We start from the raw sequence: 18,379 nt of genomic DNA on the forward strand, positions 1-18,379 counted from the left end.
TCCACTCTTGATACTAGCGCTTTATTATCAGACCAAGACACCAATCAGTTTTTTGTGTAAGCAGGAATTAAACCTCAGATCTCTTATACAACTATCAGAGACTTTATCAACCGAGCTAACTGGAACTCACATGGACCCTCTATATAACACCACTTTTATTAATACAAATATTAAAAATTTACATTTTTACTATTATGAGAAAGATTGTAAAAAAGTTTTCTACCTACACTTATATTTGTAATAAAAAGATGGTAGAAAACAGCCTAACACTAATTCAAAAGATTTAATAGATAATTCTCTCTAACTTTCGGAGTATCAATATGGGTGAATCCAATGCAGATAGGATATTATGGCTTTGGTTTCAATGAATACATGTAAATCTAGGATCAGTAATTGAAGCATTTAGCCTAGAGACTAGATAGCCAGGACCCAGTTCCAGGGGTTGCTTCCTTCGAATTCTTAGAGACTAGAGAGATTCTCTCTCCAATTTCTTAGAAGATCCCTTTCGTCTTCTCTGATTCATGCAGGTATAGTAAGTTTTAAATTTATTTTGCATGTTTGTTTTTGTCATTGCCATGCTTAATTTCATAGTTACCATGATTGTTTTCACATCTTTATAATAGCTATGATCGTATGTTCACAATACCATGATTAAATTGCTCACATGATAATTATCCAAATAAATTTAACATCACTCATGCATTAACATAGATTTAACTCTTGATCTAAGATTATTACATTGTTTAGATTTCATAGATCTATGTTTTATATGATTTATTTTTCAGATCAGAAATTTTCTTTGTAAAAAGCATTATATATTCTATAGCAAAAATTATATTTGAAACCCTTTTTCAAAATCCACTTAGATTCATATCCAAACTAGATCTGAGATTCCTTTAAAAAAACATTATATTTTTCTTATCCAAGCTTGATCTGAAATCCTTTTCAAAATTCATTTATTTTTCTATATCAAAAATCAGATTTGAAAATTGCTTTTTAAAAGGCATTCTAGCTTCATATAAAAAAATAAAAATAAAAATAAAAATCGGATGTAAAGTTTCCTTTGCAAAAATATTTACATTTACGTACGTAATAAAAATCAGATTTTAATATATTTTCATAAAGATGTCATATATTCATGATTAAAAATCAAAACTGAGATTTCCTTCGCAAAAATGTTTCCAATTTCATAATAAAAACCAGATCTGAATATTTTTCATAAACTCATTGTTTTCACATAATAAAAACCAGATCTGAATATTTTTCATAAACTCATTGTTTTTCGCATAATTAAAATTAGATCTGAATATTTTTCATCAAAGCATTGTTTTTTTCATGTTATAAAAACTAATCTAAATCTTACCCATAAAAATGACATTCTTTTTCATAACAAAAATCAAATCTGAATTTATTTTCAATAAAATGATTCTTTTTCTTTGATAAAAAAGCAGATCTAAACTTTCTTATAAAACTCATTTCCTTTTATGAAATTTAAATCTTTTGCATGGAGTAAGAAATAGATCTATAGAGATCTTAGATTTACGAAAACTAACAATTGCATATTACATTTCAAAGTTTACTGTATCATATGTTAATGATTGTGTGGGTACATAGATGGTCATTCGTAGCCTAGAAGACTTGATTTTTCCGGACAGAGTGGATGCCTAACAACTTCCCACTTTGTAACATAGCCCCTAAATCTAGTATTTTTGGTTCAAGATTAGTGTTTTATCATTTTCTTTGGTAGAATGTAATAGGACCAAAACTTTGTAACTTTTACTTAGATTGTAATTAGGACCAAAGCGATGTACTTTCTACCAATTGTGATATTCTTGATATAATGAACATTCAATGCAATTCAATCATTCAATTTTACACTTTTAGTTTTTTTTTTAATTTAAAAAATAAGAAGCGACTCCGCAATTAATTAACCCAAAGAGGTTCCAAGTATCCTCTTTTGAGAGTTTCCCAGCATGGGTCTCTCACACAATGCAATAGGATAATATTTAACCATCAAATGTCAAAAAAAAAAAAAAAAGACTCCAAAATTAAATTGCATCAACCTAAAGTATAGAACATAAAAATTCATCTATCTAAAATAGAGATGCAAGAAAAATAAATAAAAATAAATCCACCAAAAATGAAAAAAAAACAAAAGTTGAGAAAAGAAAGAGAGAATTCACATTTTGTGTGTGGAAAAACTATGTGTAGAATGAGAGAGAGAAAATAACAAAATCATAGTAATAGGATGAGAATGAGAATAGCCAAAATAAAAGAAGATAAAGGGATAGAGAAAGAGTGATATTAAGGTAGAGAATAGTGGAGAATTGAAAAGGTAAAAGGGAAGGAGAATGTTGTAAAAAGTGCAACAATAAGTGGAGAACTTAACAATAAGAAGAATAGTTAGAAATAAGAGAGAGATGGTAGTTTGATTGTTAAATAATAGAGTTTCTAATTCACCTTAAATGATTAAATGTTAAAAAAATATATATGAAAAATTGGAAAGAAAAAGGATAATAATATGGCCGCTGATGTGGCTTAACTGAAATGTAACAACAATAAATGCTAAACTTCAGCTTTTAGATATACTAGTTGGAAATCCGTGTGATGCATGAGAAATTTTTGCCTAAAAGTATGTTGGTCTCGAGCTTTGCATAGAAAGTATAATTATATTATATTAATCTCAAATTAAAACAATAAACATGACATGAAGAATTTAAAAAAATAAAAATAAAAATTTGGTGTGCATTTAACTAAAAGTTTCTGTAGTCCTCTTTGGTTTCTACCATATGGGATACCGAAAATATTTTTGCAATACATTTCTTCTTCTCTTTTTAAAAAAAAAAAACTAGAGTAATTTTATATCTTCCTTGACCTTACATCTTCATAAGTTTACACGGAAGGGCTAAATTAAGACTTGAAAAATGAGTAGGAATGTTAGTTTGGTTGGATGGGATCACTGAATTTAGACTGCAAAACCATTGTTTGCAAAGAAATTGAAGAGTGTGTGTAGTCCAAAGGGAAGCTTGTATGGAGGAAGAGAGCTTCTAAGTGAGTCAGTGTCTTGGCTTTCAAGTTTCATCTACACGTGGGGTAGGAGAAAGAGAGTTTGTAAGTGGGTTAGAGTCTTGGCTTTCATCTACACATGGGAAATGATCATGTTTGGGTCATAATATGTAAGGAAATAAGTGGACTTGGGCTTTTCATAAGGTTTGGTTTGATTTGGTATAATTTCCAACTGCAATCCATCTTTTAGATAACAGTAAAAAGAATTTATACTAATCTTTTGGGTAAAAGTAAAACAATTAATAAGACGAGATTAAAGAGACTAAATACAAAATTAGAATGTCACATGGCAAGACATCATGCTCTCTCGCATGAGATCTCTGTTTTTCTATATATATTCAAGCCATTGCTACACAAATATTCATAAGAGATTCTTAAATTTTGTTCTGAATATATTAAGAGAAGTCTTGATACTTCACAACATGGAATGAAACCAAATTACTACAAAACAAACAATTTTATAAATCATATTGTTTTCAAAGGTATCAATGGTAGAACGGTGGATGATGAAATTGAAACGATTTCAAAAAATGAACCTGTTGATGTAAAACTAACATCCGAAAGCTCAATTTTCTCACATCTAGAAAATTGAAGTTCTTCATAATTTTTTTACCACTAGAAGTTTTTCGAATTCCCAGCAACTCAATTGCAACCTCCCTTATTGTAGGATGTTTCCTTCCATTCAAGTGCAAACATCTTTTTGGAAGGTTAGCAACAATGATGACCTCTTCCTTATCACTTTCCTTCTTTACTCGGTCATCAAGAATATAAAATAGATGGTTCTCCTTCATTGAACGAAGGAAATATGTGGATAACCTTTTATCTACTTCTGACCTTGTTGAAAAACAGTTTTTCTCCAGTTAAGAGCTCAACAAGGACTACTCCAAACTATACACATCACTATTTTCTGTGAACTGGCTTGTTTGGAAGTATTATGGGTCCAAGTATCCAAAAGTTCCATAAACTGGGGTGGTTACATGAGTTTAGTCAACTGCTATTGACTTTGATGTCCCAAAATCTGCTACTTTTGCTTTGTACTTTTTATCTAAAAGTATATTTGTAGACTTTGTCTCTATGATACATTGGTGAGGTAGCTGTTGAGTGTAAGTAGAAAAAGAGATCCTGCAATTTCTATGGAGATCCTTAAATGCATATTCCAAGTTAATGGAAACTCTTCGTTTTCATCATGGAGATATAGGAAGAGTGTCCCATTTGAGAGGAATTCATAAACCAATAAAGGAACTTCTGTCTCCAAACAACACCCAATTAGCTCAACCACATTTCTTTGGTTAACTTTTGAAAAAATAAAAATCTCATGAATTGTTCGATATTCCCCTCTTGCACTGTGTTGCACTTTTTAATTGCAATAATTCTTCCATCACTTAACATTCCTTTGAAAACTGTACCTTGACCACCCTTACTAACTATTCTATTTTCACTAAAATGGTCTGTTGCTTTTTCCAACTCCTTCAAATTGAATAATTTTATATTTTGAATATTGTTTTCATTTGAAGATAATTGTTGTTGTAACAATAAACCACCATTCTTTTTGAAGAGTTTTTTCTTAAGCTTGGTTTCACTTCTCTTCTTTATCACATTGAATAAAACCAATGTAATGGTTATTAGAAATAATGCTCCAAAGCTTTTACCAAGACCTGCATAAGTCAAACAAAAAAAAATGAAATATCAATATTTTTTATATATAAAACATGATTGTCTAAACTAGAGTCTTGATAAGAAGTACCCTACTTTTTTTTAGTAGAAGTTACTAATTCTTCCAAATTATGTTCCACTCTTTCCTAAAGTTTAAATTAGTGTTAACTTCTAATTAATTTCTCTATAAAAAAGGAAAATGAAATGTTTTTACTTTAATTTTCAAGTAATTAGTACATATGTGCAATGATCAAATGTGTTCCAATTATCAAAAAAATAAATTAAAAAATAATGATAAAAAAACCTCTCTTCTGACAACACCACCTGAGTACAGTCACCTTCAGTCATCTACATTTTGAATTGACTGTTTAGAGCTTGTTGTTATCATCTTGTTTGCCTTAAACTTTTATAACAACCTGTTTAGCTTCTTCCCCGTCTCAAACTTTTGTTAACCCTAATGGCCAAGTCTTCTTCCCCCTTTTTTCACCCAAACGCACTTTTCTAAGAGTCTGAACAAAATGAATAACCAATTATTGGTCTCCCCCCTTTTTTTTCTTCCCTTTTTAGCCACTTTTCTTCTTGTTGAACAAGGATTTTTGTGTTCGGACACAAAGTGTTTCTTCAGGGAGCCTAGCTCTAATAGAAGAGAAATAGGAGTGATTGTAGTGAGTTGGAGGCCTGTGATGTTGATGACTACATGGTTGACCCGTTGGTCCCATACTCCCATACAGTGTTGATGTATTAACAAACACCACCTTTCAATGAGTACATGTTGCTAAACTGGATAAGGAAGCCATTTCTTAGTGTAATAGATCCTTCTCGAGATATTTCATAGTGTGATTTCTATTAGATGCAGGCTATTTCTTAGTTTGCCCCACGCAAAACTTAATTCGATCATGAAGCTTGGCGCCAATAAGAAACGGTGAGTGTTAGGCAAACAACAAAGATTTTACGCTTTCCAAGTTGAGCACATCAATGATCTTGAACACATACAATGCGAAGGCTGGCAACAAGGGGAGGAGCCAGGAATTATTGTTTGTGGGCCAACATGGCAAGCTATACTATTTTGAACTGGAACTCAGAATACTAGCAACTAATGATTGTCTATACGTACGTAAGGGATAGAGAGAGTACTCCTCATGGGAGACATGTGAAGAAGATGAAACAATTCCTATAAGGAGTTTCCCCACACCTGTCTCTGAAGATGAGTCTCTTTCGCATAGGCTGAACAACTCGGGGCCTGGGCTGTGACTTCCATGAGGATGAAGGCCTACTTAACACAATTGGCAAGGGAGTAGTTTGTGTCCTCCTTGAGCCAACAGGCTAATGCCCAGAGCCCCAATACTCATATTTTTGAATTAAAGGCCCAATGGACCCTTGTTATGATCGGTGGCCTGAATTAAGGTGAACACATGTGCCTTGGTAGGGGGAAGTCTTGTGCCTTTTATGGAGCGAGTATCAAATCCTAACTTGTAAGTCTCACATTGCCTTGGAGTCTAATTGGTATAAGACCTGTATTTTGGAAACAAAACCATGAATGTGTACTCGTGTGGTGGCATGAGTACAAAACCATGACGAGGACAATATCATACGAGGCCCAATTTTGCTGCGTGCTCTCCCGTTAAGGCCTTTTAAAACCTTCATGACAATATTTACAGGAAATTGGACATTTGCTCTTGATTTATAAATTATGTAGCAAAATGCTTTTATTTTGAAATTATTTAACAAAATGCTTGTATATTTTAAACTCGCCCGTGAAAAATATAAATGAATAAATAAAGTTAAAATTGGACACAAAAAAAAAATGAAATGACTAAATTGAAAAACAAAATATTAAAATTTAAGAAACAAAATGAAATAAAATTAGAGAATATCATTTGTAATATATAATTTTTATTAAATTTAATTCCATGTTATTATCAATTTTGTTTTTGTTAAAAATAAAAAAGATTTGAGAAAAAAGAAATAGAAGACATTATACAGTCTCTAATAATACCATTTCTAGTATGATTAATTTAGACACCAAGACAATATAATTGCCACGCGTTTAATGATTGCTTGCTACACGTTCAATCTACAACGACTTAGCAATATGAATAAATAATTATATAGTACAAAATTCAGGGTAGATAATAATAGACCGACCCTGCAAAAATTTGTGACTTCCTAAGTCTTTGCAAGTCTTCTAAAGGCGAAACACATTTCAAAAGGATGAAAGAATCTGGCAGAGCAAAGTTACTAATTAAACATTTCTTTAGCAGCTACTTTGGAATACAGATGTTCCCCATAAACTTTTCTTTCCACAAATCAAATTTGATGAATGTGCGTCATTCAATTTGTGACAGGACAGAAAGCTATTCTTTCATGTGTCTCTAGTGTTTAGTCTTCACAGGCAATGCTCAGTACTCACACTCAATGCAACCCGACAATATCTTTAATAAGGTCTGTGCCACGAGTCGTGAGGCCTGACCTTAACTTTTCTCATCTCTCTCATCGACAAGACCACTACTTGTTCTCGTTTTCTCATTGCCTCGCCAACATATTCTTTGAAAATGTAAAATAGTTTACTGTAAAAGACTTTATTTCAACGCTTTTCACTTTTTTTTCTTTTTTAAGGGACACTTCTCACCTTTATATACACACTTTAAAGGTTTTTATTTTTTTATATAAATAATGAAAATTTTATTAGGAAAACATTAATAGATGGTGTAAAAACATGTTTAGTAGATTGTAATAAGTATTATAATATAATAGTTATTTAATTTAGTTATATTTTTATTATAAAGAATAGTTATTCTTTATGAATAGCTATTTTTCAAAATGAGGAATAATTATTTTGTTTTTTTTTTTTTTTACAAGATAGAATTTTTACTCTAACCTAATCTAAGTGTATATGTGTGTGAAACTCCCTCTTGGAGACTTGAATCTCAGCCCTTACCCCCCACACTCCACAAGCTTTTTTAAAATGTTGTATTAGCTATTTCTTAGTAAGTGCAATAATTTCAAAACCTAATATATTTCCAAATAAACAAACTTTCCATGTACAACTAACAATTATAAATATAAAGTCATAAAAATAACACATATCTCTCTTAAATTTAAAAAATAACAATTTTTAAGAAGATATAATTGTATGAGTAAGATATTTCTTAAAATAAATCTTAAGTTTTATTCTAATATTATAACTCACCACTAAACTTATGAATAGGTTTAGTTATTACATTACAACACATTTTATTTCTAAAAATAAAGATTACAATTCATGTCATAATCTTCATTTAGTGTAATAAACTGACCCTTAAGAATTTTTTTATGAAAAAATAAATAAAACAATTAATATTTTGACAACATTTTTTATTTCCTATAAAAGTGGTATCAAAAATTTTGTGAAATAGTTTATTATTATTTTATGAAGTAATTTATATTATTTTAATGTGTTCTATGTAAATATAAAAACAAGAATGTGAGTGACTTGTAAAATTGTATGATAATTAGATAAAGTATGGTTTTAAAATGTAAAATGTGTATTTTTTTTTTTTTTTTGATACTCAGATGCGAATGCTCTGAGTCTTTTATAAATGTGCAAACTCACTGATGTCACTAATGACTACTTGATTGATACTTGATTGATATGATGTCACTGATTGCAAACTCACTTGATTGATTGATTAATACTTTGGTGACTCTTTTTCATGATTTCATAATTTCTGATCGACTTTTTCTATCTTTGATCCTTGCATGGGATACTTGTAAGGACCAAAAACGCATAAAATCAGCTTAAAGACTGTGCTGTTTCTTTATTCACTAAAGGTCCTCATACAATACATTTGGTAGAGAGGGTTCAACAACAAAAATCCCCCTTTCTGTAGTGTCCTGACCCTTATTTATATCATTTGTTCCTTTCATCGTGGCCTTACACCTCACAATCTACTATGTTTTTTCCTCTGACACCTGTCTGTCGGTAATGGAGCAGAGCTCTAACTTCGCGTTCAGCACTGTTCAGGTCATATCCACATTAATGCAACGGATTGAGTTGGTATCCTCCAATTAATGCGACCAGAATGGTTGTTGCCGGGCATTTAATGCGACCCTCTAAGTTAGCCTGCCACCTTTGGATATTTGTAACCCTTATGCCAGCAGAGCCCATGCCACATCATCTTCGGGCACCCAAGGTAATTTCCCTTACTCTTTTACTTTATCTTGCTTAATGCATGTCGGCCTTCCTTTCCTCGGGTCTTCGGATTCTTGGGTCCTCGGAACCCCACAATACTAATGAGTAAATTTTAGTATATCTGTAATTATAAATGAGTTTCTAAAAAAAAAAATTTATTTGAGTAAAAAGAAAAGAAATAGAGATCTGTGTAACACGATTGCCATATGATAACATGATAAATTGATAACATGATTGTTGGGTCAATACAGGGACCCATATAACGTGATTCCTGCATTCTCAGTTTGCAACTTTGCAAATTGAACCAAACTATTTTATTACAAAAGGAAGACTATAACACTTAACTTTCCAAGTCTTTACTTCTAGAAAAAAGAAAATGAAAAAAAAAAAAAACTTTCCAAGTCTTCGGAATTCCGAACAATTATTACAAAAGACCTCGTGAAACTTTTTTCACGATTTTATACTCCTGTACCACACGTTTTCAAGATTGAAGGAATCTAGCAAATCAAAGACTTAAAAACCAGTGGTGATAATTTTTTTTTTTTCTCAAACTTTTCTTAGCTGTTACTTTAACAATCTCGGCCTTGTTTGATCCGTTTTGTGTGTTCTATTCTATGCAAATTTTTTCAAGTACAAATAGGCAAATGGATGGGATAGATTTTGCTCGTCCCACCGTATCTTGCATAAAATGTACATATTTATTTAAGTTATCTAATGTATAATATCCTATATATTGATTATCTTGCATATTTGTTTTCTTATCCCCTAAATACTCTCTCTCTCTCTCTCTCTCTCTCTCTCTCTCTCCACCATGGTATTATTTAATTTTATGTATACTAGTAGAAATCTTGTGCCATAAATTAAAATTTTATGTAAAAGAAAGAAAACATTTTACTAATGATATTGGAAACATTTTAATAATTAGTGAGTCATGAGTAAATTAATTATCTTAATTGATAATTAGTTAGTCACATGAAAAAACTTTTTAATTTTACATGCAATATATCTTGAGTCACTTGGCTGGAGCAGGACATGTAACATGTAGTTTACTGCATTAAAACAGAAAAACTATAATATGTAGAAGATCAAAAAATAAGTATAGTAGAATTTCTATCTTGTATAAAAAAATTAATTAATTTTTTTAATTTTTAATAAATGAACTTTAGGTGTAATAGAATATTAAATTTATTGAAGCTTAGGTAATAGAGTTTTATGAGGAATAAAAATCTTAAAAATTAATAAGAAACTTAATATTTTGGTAATATAGTTTCAATTAAACTAAATTATTTAAAACACAAAACTATAATAGATGATCAGAAAATAAGTATTAAATTTTATTTTATTTTATCTTTTAATTTTTAATAAATGAACTTTAGGTGTAATAGAATATTAAATTTATAAAAGCTTAGGTAATAGAGTTTTACATGGAATAAACATCTTAACAATTAATATAAGCAACTTAATATTTTGGTGATAATTGATATATCTACTTGGCATAAGCAAAAGATAGTCATTCGAGTGAGTGGATTTAAACTTTAGATGTCCTAAAAATACCAGAAGGTAGTCAATTAATTAAACTACAAGACTTTTGAAATCTAATCCCCATTTGTCAAGTCCATCAAAACAAGATTGTTTTGAAAAATGAAAAATACAAATAAATAAATAAAGTTAAAATTGGACTCTGATGAAATGACTAAATTGAAAAAAAAAAATGAAATAAAAATATTAAAATTAAAGAAAGAAAATTAAATAAAATTAAAGGATACAATTTGTAATATATATAATTTTTTATTCAAAAATTCTTCATGTAATTATCATTCTTTTTTTGTTTTAAAAATAAAAATGATTTGAGCAAAATGAAATAGATGACATTAAATAGTCCCTGACAACACCATTTCTAATTTTCTAGTATGGTTAATTTAGACCGAAAATTATATGTTGTACCCGGCATATATGCCGGGTCTTTCACACAGACAGGCCCCACAGTGTGTGGGACTCGCCTCTGTGGGAGTGACCCAGCATATATGCCGGGTACACCATATACTTGCTCAATTTAGACACCTAGACAATATGATTGCTGCGGATTTAATGATTGCTTCTAACGCATTCAATCTGCAACGACTCTGCGAACAAACAATGTTACAATCCAAATTAAATTCAGAATAAGTAATAATAAACGGACTGCAGAAAAATTCGACTTTCCAAGTCGTTTCAAATTAACGTCAATAAATTATAATCAGGCTTGTTGTGAAACACGTTTCCAAAGGATGAAAGAATCTGGCAAATCAATGACTTTAACAGAACAGTGATATTATTTTGTCCCTTGCAAATTTTAAGACATAATTAAAGGCAAAGTTACTAATTAAATTTTTTTTTTTTTTGAAAATTAATTAAACATTTTTTTAGTTGCTACTTTGGAAGACATTTTTTTTTTTTTTTTCTAACATACTTTGGAAGACTCTTTGCCTTCTCCCACTTATTAGTTATTAAAATATGGAAAAAATACTCATATACTGCCTAAACTTTCAACTACTGGCCAAAAGATCTTCTCAATTTTTTTATTGGTCAATCTACTTCTTAAACTATTTAAAATTGTCAAATTAATGCTTCAGTTAGTCTCATGTTAAAACACTAACAGAATAATTAAGCATGTGACACTCACGTGACTTTTAAAAACAAACTTTAATCACCCAAAATCACAAAACCCAGCTAAAAGAAGAGGGAAGAGTAACAGGTCCGGCGGTGAAAGACTTTAGGCAGTCAGCACAACTTTCACCGCCAGACCCGTTGTGTTGTTTCTTTAAAAAAAATGTTGTTGTGTCCACATCGTCTAGTCCACCCAAACTGTAGCTTTGTTCCCCCAAAAGATAAAAAAAAAAAACAACAACAACAACAATTTATTAAAAATAAATAAAAACTGGAAGGTAACGACCAGTTTGGGTCGTTAGCAAAACCAAAACCGGTAAGCATAAAACTTGTACAGATCTACTAGCCTAGTATGTCTTTCTTTTATTTATAATACAAATTGGAAACCTTATTAATAGTATTATGTACTAGTATTGCTCTACTTACTCTCTATCTCAACCTCGTTTTGACTCTCTGTATCTAATTTTCTTCATAGTACTTACCGTCACCAACAACAAAAAGAAGCAATGTCAACTGTCATAGCAGCCTCCCCAGCCGTCGGATTGGTTTGTATTCCAAGATCACGGGGGCGCATCAATATGCCTTGGTTCACCATGACCGTTCGATCTAGTAGCGCCGTCTCTGTTGGGGTTGCTCCAATCTTGACCAAGTTAAAGCACGACTGTGCTACCCCTCTGCCCCCTTTGCACCACGTGGCGGATGCAATGGCCGCTGATATGCACGCTGGGCTTGCCGCTGATGGCAGGAGTGATCTCAAGATGATCCTTAGCACAACTTTCACAGCTGGACCTGTTACTCTTCCCTCTTCTTTCAGCTGGGTTTTATGATTTTGGGTTGTTAAATATATTATTAGCAACGCAATGTGTTATACCATGTTGTATATGCTAATGTGGATGCGGAAGTGGAAGCATAGAATAGGAATACTGAGAACATAAGGATTACGTGGTTCAGCCTTGTCGGCCTACATCCACAAAGGAATCCCTTAAGGGCTACATCTTTATTGTATAAGAGTGTAGTATAATAACCTACGTTACAATGAACCCTGATATGAGTATTGATGATGCAAAAAAGATCAGTAGGCTGGAAGCTTCGGACTCGAAAGGACCACTCGCTCTCTTAATGGCCTGAAGAAAGAAAGAAAAGCGAATCAAAGGCGACCGGGGCTGCCGACCAAAAACCTTCCGATGGCAAAGTTAGTTTTTCTCTCTATATTACTGGAGTTCCAACTTTTTGGGAGTAAAAAATGAACATACCTTTGCCTTGTCTGAATCGGCCTTTATATAGTGTTCTCATAGACGGTTATTGAAATTGGAACCTCTCCTGGATTCAAGGAGGCGCAAGAATTAAACGTAACTTGCATAATCGTTTAGAAGTTATGCTTCTGTTTCACAACGGATACCTGGCGGTTATGCGTGAGATAAGGAATTATCACGTCATATTCGGAGATTTTCCTAAGTATGATACCCTCGTCCTGGAATTCCTTAGTTGAGTGTACTTTGCTACACGCGCAGGGGCTATCTCGTCTAATAGACAAATTCCTTCAAGACAAGGTTGTCAGCACTCTGACGAGTGCATCATCCTCTGGTGATGCTTATCTCGTCCAAGGCTCTTCTTCCTTGGACGAGGTAATTGTAGGTAAGTTTCTGAGGGTGTTTACAATAGTAGCCGGGTTGTGGACGACCTCTATGGACGACTTGGAGATGGGCAAAATCACCGGGTTATGGACGACTTGGAGATAGGCAAAATCAGTACCCTATCAAGTATATATATAGGCGACTAAACCCTAGACTACTAGTACAAGTAGGACTGGGCTTAGGACTATTACATTGGATTAATATGTCTAATATATCTCTAACACCCTCCCTCAAACTCAAGGTGGAAGCTTGATGAAGGCTTGAGGTTGGATAAGTATGAGAAGATCCTTGGAGCTACTTTGAAGAAACCACAATGAAAAATATACCAATTGACTAATTTTGGAGCTTCAAATGAAGAAACGGAGTCCAAAATTGGAATCAATGCAAAAAACTGAGCAAGATAGGCCATTTCAGAAATTTTAACTTTTAGTAAATGGTCAACGCAAAAGTCAAACCCAAAAGGTCAAAGTCAATGGTCAGCGAAAGTCAACGGCACATGGTCCAGGTCGATTTCAGCAAGCAAAGGCTTTATGTGCATAGATCTAAAAAGTTAAGTCACGGTTTACTTGGTTGTGGATTTTGACACAGCACAGAGCTATGGTTGCGATGAGATGCTGTGGAGTCTAGATCTAACAGAAAAACATGTGTGACTTCAAATGGTGGTGTGCACGTTTGAATCTTCTTTGCCATGTAGAGATGTTTGTTTGATGCCAAGAATGAAGTTTGGCTCTGATACCATGTTAAATATATTATTAGCAACACAATGTGTTATACCATGTTGTATATGCTAATGTGGATACGGAAATGGAAGCATAGAATAGGAACATTGAGAACATAAGGATTATGTGGTTCAGCCTTGTCGGCCTACATCCACGGAAGAATCCCTTAAGGGCTACATCTTTATTGTATAAGAGTATAGTACAATAACCTATGTTACAATGAATCCTGACATAAGTATATATATATATATATATATATATATATAGGCGACTAAACCCTAAACTACTAGTACAAGTAGGATTGGGTTTGAGCCTATTACATTGGACCTATTACATTGGACTAGACCCTAGACTACCGTTGTTTTTAAAAGTCACGCGAGTCTCACGTGCTTATTTCGTTAGTGTTTTAACGTGAGACTAACTGAAGTATTGATTTGGTAGTTTTGAATAGTTTAAGGAGTAAATTGGCTAATAAAAAAGTTGAGAAGGTCTTTTGGCCAATAGTTGAAAGTTTAGTGGATGTATGGACATTTTTCCCTTAAAATATTGCATTACATATGCATCTACAAAAACCCCATCCATTATATAAGAAATATTAATAAAGGTATCTATGATATATGTAAGAAATAGAAACAAAAATAGAAATAGAAATAAGGGTATATATGATATTGGTCTACACTGTGAGTTAAGAGTTGGCATTGTTTTTGAACGTTCTCCACAAGCTGCACCGTATATCAAATGACCAAGCACGTTGGGTAGAAACATGGACAGATCTTTTTAACTCTTTTATATAACACTAGTAAAAGCAAGGTACTTTCTTTTCAATTTGGTATTTTGTGGATGTAGAAGTGTTCTCAACATATGATATGATGACTTATAAGCGCAGTATTGGACTCTTGGGAAATTTTATGACAATTGACTTGAAGGTTCTTGGACATTCTTTTCAATGTGTGGACAAACTTCTTCATCAATTTTTTTTTTTTTTTTTTTGGTGTCATTTGTTTATATTTAGATAGCTCCAACAAATAGAAATCTATTTGTATTTTTTTTTTTTAAGATAGAAATCTATTTGTAATATATTTAGATAGCTCCAACAAAGTATTGAAATATACTCTCTTTTTTTTTTTTTTTAAATGGCATGCAATTGATTGCAATATATTTTTTTCAACGCGTTCTCTCTGTGTACTTAATTTTCAGTCAAAAAGAGAAGGGCATGTATTGTGGAAAATTAGAGGAAAGTCAGGAAACAACTGTATAGTAGCTTCGTGGAAAACGCGTGTTTCACTTACACATATGGGATGGTAGTACTCACAGATGCTCTTCTTTTTCAATGCGTTCACTCTCTGTTCAAAAGAGAAGGCGTGTATTCAGTATTGTGGTAAAGATTGGTAAAGTTTTTGGAATGTATTGTGAAAAGTTGGTTAAGTTTTTGGCGTGTATTGTGGAAAATTAGAGGTAATCTTTCATGCATCATGGTAGTACTCACAGACAGACTTGACATCCCACTACCCATTTATAAGTCCATTGCGTGTCGTCAGAAAATGACAGGAGACTACTGTACAAAGATATACTTATTATATTAGCATGTTTTATTATTACTAGATTTACTTATTATATTAGCATGATTTATTATTACTAGTTACGGCAGCATGTGCAAGCCACATGCTTGCTGTGGAAAAAAAATACTGTAGTAATAAAAGTTAATTCTAAATTTTATTTGTATTATAAAACAAAAATATGAAAATTTTAATTTTTAAGGTATATAGAGATTTATATTAATCAAAAGAGACATTAATTTTAAAAATTTTGATAATTATGTCGTAAAATGTTAATTTCATTCATTTAAGAATTTTGATCAACCACAAAGTTAGGGTAGCTATTTAACATATAAATATTTATATAACTATAATAGTTTTTTAGTACGTACTTGCTAAAGACAATATATTTATTCTCTAAAAACTGAGTTTTGCTAAGAAATTTAAAATAAATAAATAAAAAAAAACGATAACAAAAGACATGTATCATCAAATGTCATCCTTCTAACTTTCTAAGAATTTTTATCATTTAAAACTCAAAATACGTAGAGAAAATTTTTAGGATGTTAAAATTTAGTAGGAGTAATTTAAACTTTACACAATAAAATATTTTAAGAATCATAAGTTTTCATTAGGGTTTAACTGAGAGAATAACAATATGACATATTTGCTCTTTTCCAAAATATTAAGGGAAAAATTGCTTCATTTTAAAGTTTAAGGAAGAATTATAAACTACCCGAGACATAAAGGATGAAAAAAAAAAATCTCCTAAGTTTTTGTTTTTGTTTTGTGTGCAAAACTATGTGTTTTTACTTAAAATAATGTGTAAAGAAAAAAATATACAAAAAGTCAACCTAAGAAAATTGTACGTAAAATAGTGAAGTTTAGCTCAACAAAAAATTTCTAAAAACACAACAGAATGACGCAACATTTTCATAATACCTTTATAATTTTGTTATATTTTTATTTTAACTTGTAAAGAATTGATAACTCAGCAATTTTGAAAATACTGTGACTAGGGATGTCCATAAGTCGAGCCGGGTCAGGTGGAGGAAAATGTGGCCCAAAACTGACCCGGAGATCTAGTCAGATTTTTCGGTTCGGGTTTCGTTGGGTTGGTATCGGGTTTATCACCGAGGACGAAATCTGGCCGGATCTGTCAAGGTAGGGATTGGATCCGTCGAGATAGGGACCGGATTTTGTCGGATAACGGCGAGATCTCGCCGGATCTCAAAGGATCTGGACTTGATCTCGAAGTATCTAGAACAAATCTCGACGAGATCTCGCTGAAGTTGGTTTGAAATTCGTAAAAACTCGCCAAAAAGGATAAAGGCTCGATTTGGGTCAGGTGTCATGGGTTTTGAAATGGAAAACCGACAACCGACTCGCGTGGGGTCGGGTTAGAGAGCTCGGAACCTGCATTCGATCACCAGAGTCATCGGATCTAGTGGCAGCGGGTCAGACGTGGGCGGGTTGGCCGGGTTGAGCGGGTTCGTGGGCCGGTTGGACAACCCTAATTGTGACAACATCAAGATGTCTTAACATTTTTCACACAAAAAAATGTTACGTCCATGACATTTTCACAACAAATCATAAGTAGTAGATTACTACTAATTGTTATTGGTAGGCAAAAAAGTAATTTCATTGGTAAGTTTAAATTAGAACCACTAACAATTTACCATATTTGATTTGTTATGAAAGTGTTGTGAAAATTGTTGTGGACAAACCAAAAATAATATAGCAAATATACTACAACTTTATGCATTCACAAAAAAAAAAAAAAAAAAAGGCCAACAAAACAGTGAAATTTAAACAAGCCAAAACTACTGTAGGGAAATTACTGTAACTTTTCTCATTCACTCTTTTTATATATATAATATAGAAATATAGAAATATACATTGCACTTACAATGTAAATTTATATCGTAAACACATAAAAATTGGTAAATGTTGTACACATTTGCAAAATTTGTACAATTTTTTTTTTGCAAATGTATATAATATTTGCTACTTTTTGTGTGTATACAATGCAAACTTACATTATAAGTAGAAAGTAAACATATAAAGATCCTTCAAAAAAAAAAACAAACAAACAAACAACAAGCTCAAACCAAGTTGGTGCACTTGAAGGAAAAAAAAGGGGGAAAAAGGCAAGTCACTAAACCAAAAATACTATTCATAACACTATTCATGAGTCTATTCACTCTTTTTATATATAGAAAAAAAAAAAAGCAATGAACAATACATATTGAACAAACCAAAAGTACTGTAACTTTTACACATTGACCCAACAAGTGTCACAATATTTTCACAAAATATTTATTTTCAGTTGTGGTTGGTCACAATTTTATTATTTCATTTTGATTTATAAGAAATTGACACCTCAATAATTATGAAAATATTGTGAAATTTGTTGTATTAGTATAACAATATATATGCGGGTTCTTATAAATATTTAAAAGAAAACAAAAGTACAAACGGAAGACTAAAAAAAAAAAACGATGTAGCTACTGTGCCACTTGAACAAACCAAAGGGCACTATAGCAACTGTTCAAAACTTGGGGAAAAAGTGGCTCACTATACCAAAAGGGGCGTTATAGAGGCATTGCCTCTTTTTATATAGTTAGTATAAAAAAGAGCACAAATCGATGACTGAAAAAAAAAAAAAAAGTACATATTGAACAAACCAAAAATACTGTAGCTTTTACACATTCACGTAACAAGTTTCACAACATTTTCACAAAACATTTATTTTCAGTTGTAGTTGGTCACAGTTTCATATTTTATTATTTTATTTTGATTTATAAGAAATTGACATCTCAATAATTGTAAAAATATTGTGAAATTTGTTGTACTAGAATAACAATATATATAAAAGGAAAAAAAAAGTACAAATAGAAGACTGAAAAAAAAAGAAGACAAAGTGACTAACTAAACCAAAATGACATTGTAGAG

The sequence above is a fragment of the Castanea sativa genome, chromosome 11 (genome assembly GCF_040712315.1).
Source record: "Castanea sativa cultivar Marrone di Chiusa Pesio chromosome 11, ASM4071231v1".
NCBI lineage: Eukaryota > Viridiplantae > Streptophyta > Magnoliopsida > Fagales > Fagaceae > Castanea > Castanea sativa.